The sequence below is a fragment of the Neovison vison genome, chromosome 1, assembly GCF_020171115.1.
Source record: "Neovison vison isolate M4711 chromosome 1, ASM_NN_V1, whole genome shotgun sequence".
In the NCBI taxonomy this organism is placed as follows: Eukaryota; Metazoa; Chordata; class Mammalia; order Carnivora; family Mustelidae; genus Neogale; species Neogale vison.
This window is the reverse complement of record NC_058091.1, coordinates 155668957-155679391: the sequence shown is the minus strand read 5'-3', so window position 1 is coordinate 155679391 and position 10435 is coordinate 155668957.

Here is a 10435-nt window from a genome sequence, read left to right as displayed (position 1 = left end):
GAGAGAGTTTGACTTCTTCATTACCAAATTGGATACCTTTTATTTCTCTCTGTTGTCTGATTGCTGTTGCTAGGACTTCTAATACTATGTTGAACAAGAGTGGTGAAAGTAGGCATCCTTGTCTTGTTCCTGATCTCAATGGGAAGGCTGCAAGCTTTTTCCCATTGAGGATGATATTTGCTGTGGGTCTTTCATAGATAGATATGATGAGGTTCAGGAATGTTCCCTCTATCCCTATACTTTGAAGCGTTTTAATCAGGAACGGATGTTGGATTTTGTCAAATGCTTTTTCTGCATCAATTGAGAGGACCATGTGGTTCTTCTCTCTTCTCATATTAATTTGTTGTATCACATTGATTGATTTGTGAATGTTGAACCATCCTTGTAACCCAGGGATGAATCCCACCTGATCATGATGGATAATCTATTTAATGTGTTGTTGGATCCTGTTGGCTAGGATCTTGTTGAGAATCTTAGCATCCATATTCATCAGTGATATTGGTCTGAAATTCTCCTTTTTCGTAGGGTCCTTGCCTGGTTTGGGGATCAGGGTAATGCTGGCTTCATAGAAAGAGTCTGGAAGTTTTCCTTCTGCTTCAATTTTTTGAAACAGCTTCAGGAGAATAGGTGTTATTTCTTCTTGGAAGGTTTGGTAGAATTCCCCAGGGAATCCGTCAGGTCCTGGGCTCTTGTTTTTTGGGAGATTTTTGATCACTGCTTCAATCTCGTTATTAGATAAAGGTCTATTCAGGTTGTCGATTTCTTCCTGGTTCAATTTTGGTAGTTTATATTTTTCAAGGAATGCATCCATTTCATGTAGGTTGCTAAGCTTATTGACATATAACTGTTCGTAATAACTTCTGATGATTGTTTCTACTTCCTTGGTGTTAGTTGTGATCTCTCCCTTTTCATTCATAATTTTATGAATTTGGGATTTCTCTCTTTTCTTTCGGATTAGTGTAGCCAGTGGCTTATCGATCTTATTGAGTCTATCAAAAAACCAGCTTCTAGTTTCATTGATACGTTCTACTGTATCTCTGGTTTCTCCCTCATTGATCTCAGCTCTAAATTGATGATTTCCCTTCTTATGTGTGGAGTTGGTTTGATTTGTTGTTGATCCTCCAGTCCTTTAAGATGTAGAGACAGCTGGTGTGTTCTGGATTTTTCAATTCTTTTGAGCGAGGCTTGGATGGCTATATATTTTCCCCTTAGGACCGCCTTTGCTGTATCCCATAGGTTTTGGACCGAAGTGTCTTCATTGTCATTGGTTTCCATGAATTGTTTCAGTTCTTCTTTGATCTCCTGGTTGATCCAAGCATTCTTAAGCAAGGTGGTCTTTAGCTTCCAGGTGTTTGAGTTCCTTCGGAACTTTTCCTTGTGATTGAGCTCCAGTTTCAAAGCATTGTGATCTGAGAATATGCAGGGAATAATCTCAGTCTTTTGGTATCAGTTGAGTCCTGATTTGTGACCCAGTATGTGGTCTATTCTGGAGAAGGTTCCGTGTGCACTTGAGAAGAATGAGTATTCTGCTGTTTTAGGGTGGAATGTTCTGTATATATCTATGAGGTCCGTCTGGTCCAATGTGTCATTCAACGCTCTTGTTTCTTCATTGATTGTCTGCTTCGATGATCTGTCTAATTCTGAAAGAGGCGTGTTAAGATCTCCTACGATTAGTGTATTCATATCAATATGACTCTTTATCTTGATTAACAGTTTTCTTAAGTAATTGGCTGCTCCCATATTGGGAGCATAGATATTTACAATTGTTAGATCATCTTGGTGGATAGTCCCTTTAAGGATTATGTAGTGTCCTTCTGTATCTCTGACTACAGTCTTTAGTTTGAAGTCTAATATATCTGATATGAGAATCGCTACCCCAGCCTTCTTTTGAGTCCCATTGGCATGAAAGATGCTTCTCCACCCCTTCACTTTCTGTCTGCGTGTATCTTTAGGTTCAAAATGGGTCTCTTGTAGACAGCATATGGATGGGTCCTGTCGTTTTATCCAATCTGCAACCCTGTGCCGTTTTATGGGTGCATTTAGGCCATTCACATTGAGAGTGATTATTGATAGATATGTTTTTATTGACATTGAGTTACCTTTGAAGTCTTTCTTTCTGTAGACTGTCTCTATATTTTGGTTCAATGCTATTCTTGGGATTTTTCCTCTTTTATAGAACCCCCTTAATATTTCCTGCAGTGTCGGCTTGGTGGTTGCATAGTCTTTTAAGCCTTGCCGGTCTTGGAAACTCTTTATCTCTCCATCCATTTTGAATGTCAGTCTTGCTGGATAAAGTACTCTTGGCTGCATGTTCTTCTCATTTAGTGCCCTGAATATATCTTGCCAGCCTCTTCTGGCTTGCCAGGTCTCTGTGGACAGGTCTGACATTATTCTGATGGGCTTCCCTCTGTAAGTAAGGAGTCTCTTTGCCCTGGTGGCTTTCAAGAGATTATACCTACAATTATAATTTCTCAATTTGACTATCAGGTGTCGTGATTTTTTTTTGGAGTGTATAATCTTGGGTGGAGACTGTTCAGCCTCTAGTACATGAACGCTGGTTTCATTCGGGAGATTCGGAAAGTTTTCATGAAGGACTTGTTCCACGATATCTTCTAGACTTCTTTCTTTCTCCTCCCCTTCAGGAATTCCAATAATTCTGATGTTGGAACGCTTCATGGCATCATTTATTTCCCTGATTCTGCTTTCGTGGGATCTAAGCTGTTTGTTCCAGGCTTCCTCCTGATCCTTTCTCTCTATCTGTTTGTCTTCCAGGTCACTAATTCTTTCTTCTGTCTCAGTTACCCTAGCTTTGAGAGAGTTTAGATTGGATTGGAACTCACTGAGAGCATTGTGGACCTCCTCCCTGGTAGCTTTAAGCTCCGCCCTAACATTGTGAACATCCTGTCTGGTCGTTTCATTTCGGCCCTAATCAATTCTGTTTGTTTATCCATGGCTTTCTCCAACCTAGCTATTGCCTGGATAATTGTTAACCTGAATTCTCTTTCCGACATATTGTCTATGTTGATAGCCGTTAGCTCTGTTGCTGAAGGTCCATCCTCTGTATTTTTCTTCTGTTGGGCATTCCTTCTCCTAGTTATTTTGGTGGGAGAAGACTGAACAGATGTAGCTGGATGTATCAACTCTGGTGCAGTCAAGGTGCACCCTGGAACACTTCCTGATCTCCGTCTCAGAGAGAAGCCTCAGTGTGGGTGCAGAAGCTGAATAAATTCCCCCTTGGACCCTGGCAGTGCAGGTTGTTATAGAAGTTAAAGAACCTGGGGGCGAAGGATCTTTTGCTCTTCCCCAAAGCCAAGGCATTGGCGGCTGTCTGGGAGCTCCTGTCCGCCAGAGAGGTTCCAAGCAGCGATCGCACACTGAGATTTTGCCGCCGGCCCAGCCTGGGAGTGCCAGGCTTGTGCACACCTCTTTTCAGAGGCAGCTGTGGGTCGGGCGCGCGTCTGGGGCACTGAGTACGGGGTACTGGTCCGTAAGCCGCAGGCTGGGCTTTTGTGCGCCTCTGTCCGGGGAAGAGTTTCGAGCGCGCGTGGCTTAGACTTTGAAACAATGGCACAGGACAAGAAGCGCCCCCGGGCCTTAGAAACCCAGGAGAGCTGGAGGGACGTGCGCGCGCATCTCAAGCTTTGTGGTAGGGCTAGCGTGCGTTCTGCAGACCGGCGCAGCTCCCATCCCCTCACAGGAGCCAGAACCCACGCGCTCTGGGGCGCGCTGGGGGCTTAGGGACCAGGAGCTGGTTTCTTCGCCGCTCTCTCTCTGCCTCCGCGCCAGGGAAGCCGTCTGGGACCGGGGACTTAAGCCCCTGTCCCTAGCCGCCCCGATTCCCACAATTTCCCCCCGCTATCCTTTGCTCTTTTGGAGTGCTTTCAACCAGTCTCCAAGTTAATGCTGGTCCCCAGATGCAGGGCACTCTCGCTCGTATCAGGGTATTACTTTCGCACTGGTCGCCTCTGGTGGCTCCCTCCCCCTTTTGTTTATCTTCTGATATCAGTCCGCTGTTCCCATTCCGCTTTACCTGCTCACTGGCGTCTTCTGCCCCTGTAGAGATCCAGACGTGTATAATTCTGATCTCAGGCTAATTTCATGGGTGATCGGAGTTCTTTGGTAGGTAATCAGCTCACTTTGGGGTACCAGCTGAAAAGACGCCTCTTCCTAGTACCCCGCCATCTTGTCCCCCCCTTCTGCCCATTTCTTAACTGGATTATTTGGGGGGGGTAAGTTTAATAACTTCTTTACAGATTTAGATATTAACCCTTTATCAGATATGTGATTTGAAAATAACTTTCTACGTTGTCTTTGAGTTCTGTTGATTGTTTCTTTCACTGTGTAGAGGTTTTTTATTTTTATGAAGTCCCAATAGTTCATTTTTGCTTTTCTTTCTATTGTCTTCAGTGACACCTCTAATATAGATGTTGCTGTGGGTGATGTCAAAGAGGTTGCTGCCATTTTGATGGATTCTTCTAAAAGTAGATCTAAATGTAGAGTAGTCTGACTATAGTTAATTATGCTGTATTGCACTCTTGAAATTGTTAAGAAGGTAGATCTTAAGTGTTCTCATCACTCACACACACACAAATGCACAGATTAAAAGGGTGACTATGTGAAATGATGGATATGTTAAATATCTTGTTGGTGGTATTGATTGCACAATGCATACTTGTTTCAAAAGATTACATTATATACCGTATATAAACCTGGATTAAAAAAGCCAACAAGTTTCATTGCATATCATGTAAGCATATTGACATTGAACATTAACTTAACAGAATGGAATTACCATAAAAGCATATTGTTTCCATGGGTGTGAAACATGGGGGGGGATAAAGGCATAAATCATTTAGAAGATAATAGGGCAAAATATCTAAGATATAAGTTGAATGAATTTCTTGGAATAGACTTAAAATGCACACAGTATAAAGGAAAACTTAGTAAATTAAACTACACTAAAAATTAAAATTTTTGAATATTGTACAGTTAACATTATAGCCCCAGCTTAAGACTTTTTGTGCTGGGCTCTGGTCCACATTTCCCTCCAGCCATGATTATGCCCACACATGCCACAAACTGCAGGAGATATAATCTGACAGCATGACACATCAGTGGGCTGCCTGTGATTCTTCATAGAGTTTCTGTGACACTGCTTAGGACACATGCAGAACCACTCCCTTTTGCTCAATCTGTCAATACAACAAAATGAATGCCTGTGGAGCTGCCTTTGACCAACACTGGTGGGGGCCCCATGAAGATTTCCACCCATTTTCTTTTTCTTTTTAAAAAATATTTATTTATTTATTTGACAGAGAGAGAGATAATGAGAGAAGGAACACAAGCAGGGGCAGAGGGAGAGGGAGAAAGAGGCTCCCCACTGAGCAGGGACCCCAATGTGAGGCTTGATCCCAGGACCCTGGAATCCTCACTTGAGCTGAAGGCAGATGCTTAATGACTGAGTCACTCAGGCCCCCCTTCACCCCTTTTCTGAGATACATTCTACAAGTCTTTCGGAAGGTCCACTGGGACTGAGCCTCTGTATCTAGCTGTAGATGCCAGTTCATTAGAATTCCCTTGTATTTGTTTCCTTTACTTATGGGGTATAGTGTGTCCCCTGCCCCCCCCCAGGACTTTTCAATTCAGAGGTTAAAATCCTCACCCCTGGTACCTCAGAGTTTGACCTTACTTGGAAATAAAGCTGTTGTAGATGTCATTAGTTAAGATGGGAACACAGGGAGTGTGGTGAGTCCTAATTTATATCTAACATGAGATGGGAAGAGTGGAATTTGGACACAGAAATGCATGCAGGGAAAACACCAGGTGAGGATGAATGATGACAGAGATGTACCAGCCATGCAATGCTGGGGATTTCCCACAGACCACTTGAAGCTATGAGAGAGACATGGAACAGATTCTTTCTTATAACTCTGAGGGGACCCAAATCTTCTGGCATACCACGGTCAGATTCCTACCCTCTAGAGTTGTGGGATGATACATGTCTATTGTTTAGATTATGCTGTTTGTGGCAGCCCCAGCAAACACGTACAATCCGTAACAGCAAAATGTACAGTTGGGTTACAATGGTACCATTCAGTCCCAGAATCAAGGCATTCAACTGAAGATTTCCTAGTAACCAAACTTTGAAGAAATACCTGTAGGAAAGGAGGAGGTCCACTGTATGCTAGTATGTCCTCATCTTAATTAGCTACAACTGCAATGTTGTTTTTCTAAATAAGGTCATATTCTGAGGTTGAAGGGATTGGGAGTTCAGTATACGAATTCTGGGAAACACGGTTCAACTCATAAATGTGATCTTTCCCCAAATTCATGTTCTTACCTGTAAAATTATCCACTGTCTTCCCAAATCCCCTGAAGTCTTAACTCACTTCAGCACCCAATTTCATCTGAACAGCATCTAAATCAGATATAGGTGAGACTTGAGGGATGATTCATCCTTTCCAGCTGTGAACCCATGAAGCCAGACCTCTTGCCATGTGCTTTCCAGATACGATGGTGGGGCAAGCATAGGATAGACACTCTCATTCCAAGGGAGAGAAATCAGAAGGGAAACAGGGGCATTGGTCCCAAGTGAGTATTCAACTTGATGGCAGATTTCATTAGATTTGAAGGCTTGAGAATAATCCTTTTTGGCTGTCTTCTGCCCTCCTTGTCTACACCCTGGGACTGAGGAAAAGACAGCCCCACCTCTGAGACTCTACCCTCTGGGTCCTGATGCCAGTGACAGCCTTGTTAAACTCGGACCACCTCTGGGATTATTCTTTCCTTTTCTTGAAAAATAATATATATTTCCAGATATATAGCTCAGTTTTCCCATTTCCTGCCAGTGGAATCTTACATTGACAGCCTTCCTTCATTTCATTCTGTATCTTTCTCCTTACTTTTCCAAGCTGTCAGTGATTCTGCTGATAGAACATTCACAGAAATTTTATTCATTTCCTGTGCAATCATAGGGGTCCAAACTGTCAAAGAGGGTCCTTTGTAGATCTGTCCCATATAACCACATTTCTATTCCTGGTTTCAGTTGGGTGGATCACCTGGGTAGTGTCACTGTTGGATTGTGAAAGTGATTACACACACACACACACACATATATATACATATATATATATATATAAAATCAACAACTTAAATAGTAAGTTACTATGTAAATATTTACTATTTATCTTTAGTCAAACAGTTATACTGAGATGTCTTAATGTTCTAGTAGTTTGTCTAGTGGGTTCATCTAGTGATCTACTCATCTTTCCTATATAGATAATGCCTTCAAATAATAACAAGGCTATCTCTTCTTTACTCATCCTCCTACATCTTATTCTTCCTTCTTGGTTTGTTACATTATATAGTTTTTTTTTTTAACTTTATTTATTTATTTATTTATTTATTTATTTATTTTTTCCCAATTTATTTATTTTCAGAAAAACAGTATTCATTATTTTTTCACCACACCCAGTGCTCCATGAAAGCCGTGCCCTCTATAATACCCACCACCTGGTACCCCAACCTCCCACCCCCCCGCCATTTCAAACCCCTCAGACTGTTTTTCAGAGTCCATAGTCTCTCATGGTTCACCTCCCCTTCCAATTTACCCAAATTCCCTACTACTCTCTAACACCCCTTGTCCTCCATGCTATTGGTTATGCTCCACAAATGAGTGAAACCATATGATAATTGACTCTCTCTGCTTGACTGATTTCACTCAGCATAATCTCTTCCAGTCCCGTCCATGTTGCTACAAAAGTTGGATATTCGTCCTTTCTGATGGAGGCATAATACTCCATAGTGTATATGGACCACATCTTCCTTATCCATTCATCCGTTGAAGGGCATCTTGGTTCTTTCCATAGTTTGGCGACCGTGGCCATTGCTGCTATAAACATTGGGGTACAGATGGCCCTTCTTTTCACGACATCTGTATCTTTGGGGTAAATACCCAGGAGTGCAATTGCAGGTCGTAGGGAAGCTCTATTTTTAATTTCTTGAGGAATCTCCACACTGTTCTCCAAAGAGGCTGCACCAACTTGCATTCCCACCAACAGTGGAAGAGGGTTCCCCTTTCTCCACATCCTCTCCAACACATGTTGTTTCCTGTTTTGTTAATTTTGGCCATTCTAACTGGTGTAAGGTGATATCTCAATGTGGTTTTAATTTGAATCTCCCTGAGGGCTAATGATGATGAGCATTTTTTCATGTGTCTGATAGCCATTTGTATTTCTTGATTGGAGAAGTGTCTGTTCATATCTTCTGCCCATTTTTTGATGTGTTTGTCTGTTTCGTGTGGGTTGAGTTTGAGGAGTTCATTATAGATCCTGGATATCAACCTTTTGTCTGTACTGTCATTTGCAAATATCTTCTCCCATTCCGTGGGTTGCCTCTTTGTTTTTTTGACTGTTTCCTTTGCTGTGCAGAAGCTTTTGATTTTGATGAAGTCCCAGAAGTTTATTTTCGCTTTTGTTTCCTTTGCCTTTGGAGACGTATCTTGAAAGAAGTTGCTGTGGCTGATATCAAAGAGATTACTGCCTATGTTCTCCTCTAAGATTCTGATAGATTCCTGTCTCACGTTGAGGTCTTTTATCCATTTTGAGTTGATCTTTGTGTACGGTGTAAGAGAATGGTCGAGTTTCATTCTTCTACATATAGCTGTCCAGTTTTCCCAGCACCATTTATGGAAGAGACTGTCTTTTTCCCACTGTATATTTTTTCCTGTTTTGTCGAAGATTAATTGACCATAGAGTTGAGGGTCCATATCAGGGCTCTCTACTCTGTTCCACTGGTCTATGTGTCTGTTTTTATGCCAGTACCATGCTGTCTTGGTGATCACAGCTTTGTAATAAAGCTTGAAATCAGGTAAGGTGATGCCGCCAGCTTTATTTTTGTTTTTCAACATTTCCTTAGCGATTCGGGGTCTCTTCTGATTCCATACAAATTTTAGGATTATTTGCTCCAGCTCTTTGAAGAATGCCGGTGGAATTTTGATCGGAATGGCATTAAAAGTATAGATTGCTCTAGGCAGTATAGACATTTTAACAATGTTTATTCTTCTGATCCAAGAGCATGGAATGGTCTTCCATCTTTTTGTGTCTTCTTATATTTCTTTCATGAGTATTCTGTAGTTTCTCAAGTATAGATCCTTTACCTCTTTAGTTAGGTTTATTCCAAGGTATCTTATGGTTCTTGGTGCTATAGTAAATGGAATCGATTCTCTAATTTCCCTTTCTGTATTTTCATTGTTAGTGTATAAGAAAGCCACTGATTTCTGCACATTGACTTTGTATCCTGCCACGTTGCTGAATTTCTGTATGAGTTCTAGTAGTTTGGGGGTGGAGTCTTTTGGGTTTTCCATATAAAGAATCATGTCATCTGCGAAGAGAGAGAGTTTGACTTCTTCATTACCAATTTGGATACCTTTTATTTCTCTCTGTTGTGTATTTGCTGTTGCTAGGACTTCTAATACTATGTTGAACAAGAGTGGTGAAAGTGGGCATCCTTGTCTTGTTCCTGATCTCAACGGGAAGGCTGCAAGCTTTTTCCCATTGAGGATGATATTTGCTGTGGGTCTTTCATAGATAGATTTGATGAGTTTCAGGAATGTTCCCTCTATCCCTATACTTTGAAGCGTTGTAATCAGGAACGGATGTTGGATTTTGTCAAATGCTTTTTCTGCATCAATTGAGAGGACCATGTGGTTCTTCTCTCTTCTCATATTAATTTGTTGTATCACATTGATTGATTTACGAATGTTGAACCATCCTTGTAGCCCAGGGATGAATCCCACCTGATCATGGTGGATAATCCTTTTAATGTGTTGTTGGATCCTGTTGGCTAGGATCTTGTTGAGAATCTTAGCATCCATATTCATCAGTGATATTGGTCTGAAATTCTCCTTTTTGGTATGGTCCTTGCTTGGTTTGGGGATCAGGGTAATGCTGGCTTCATAGAAAGAGTCTGGAAGTTTTCCTTCTGCTTCAATTTTTTGAAACAGCTTCAGGAGAATAGGTGTTATTTCTTCTTGGAAGGTTTGGTAGAATTCCCCAGGGAATCCGACAGGTCCTGGGCTCTTGTTTTTTGGGAGATTTTTGATCACTGCTTCAATCTCGTTATTAGATAAAGGTCTATTCAGGTTGTCGATTTCTTCCTGGTTCAATTTTGGTAGTTTATATTTTTCCAGGAATGCATCCATTTCATCTAGTTTGCAAAGCTTATTGGCATATAACTGTTCGTAATAACTTCTGATGATTGTTTCTACTTCCTTGGTGTTAGTTGTGATCTCTCCCTTTTCATTCATAATTTTATGAATTTGGGATTTCTCTCTTTTCTTTTGGATTAGTGTAGCCAGTGGCTTATCGATCTTATTGATTCTTTCAAAAAACCAGCTTCTAGTTTCATTGATACGTTCTACTGTATCTCTGGTTTC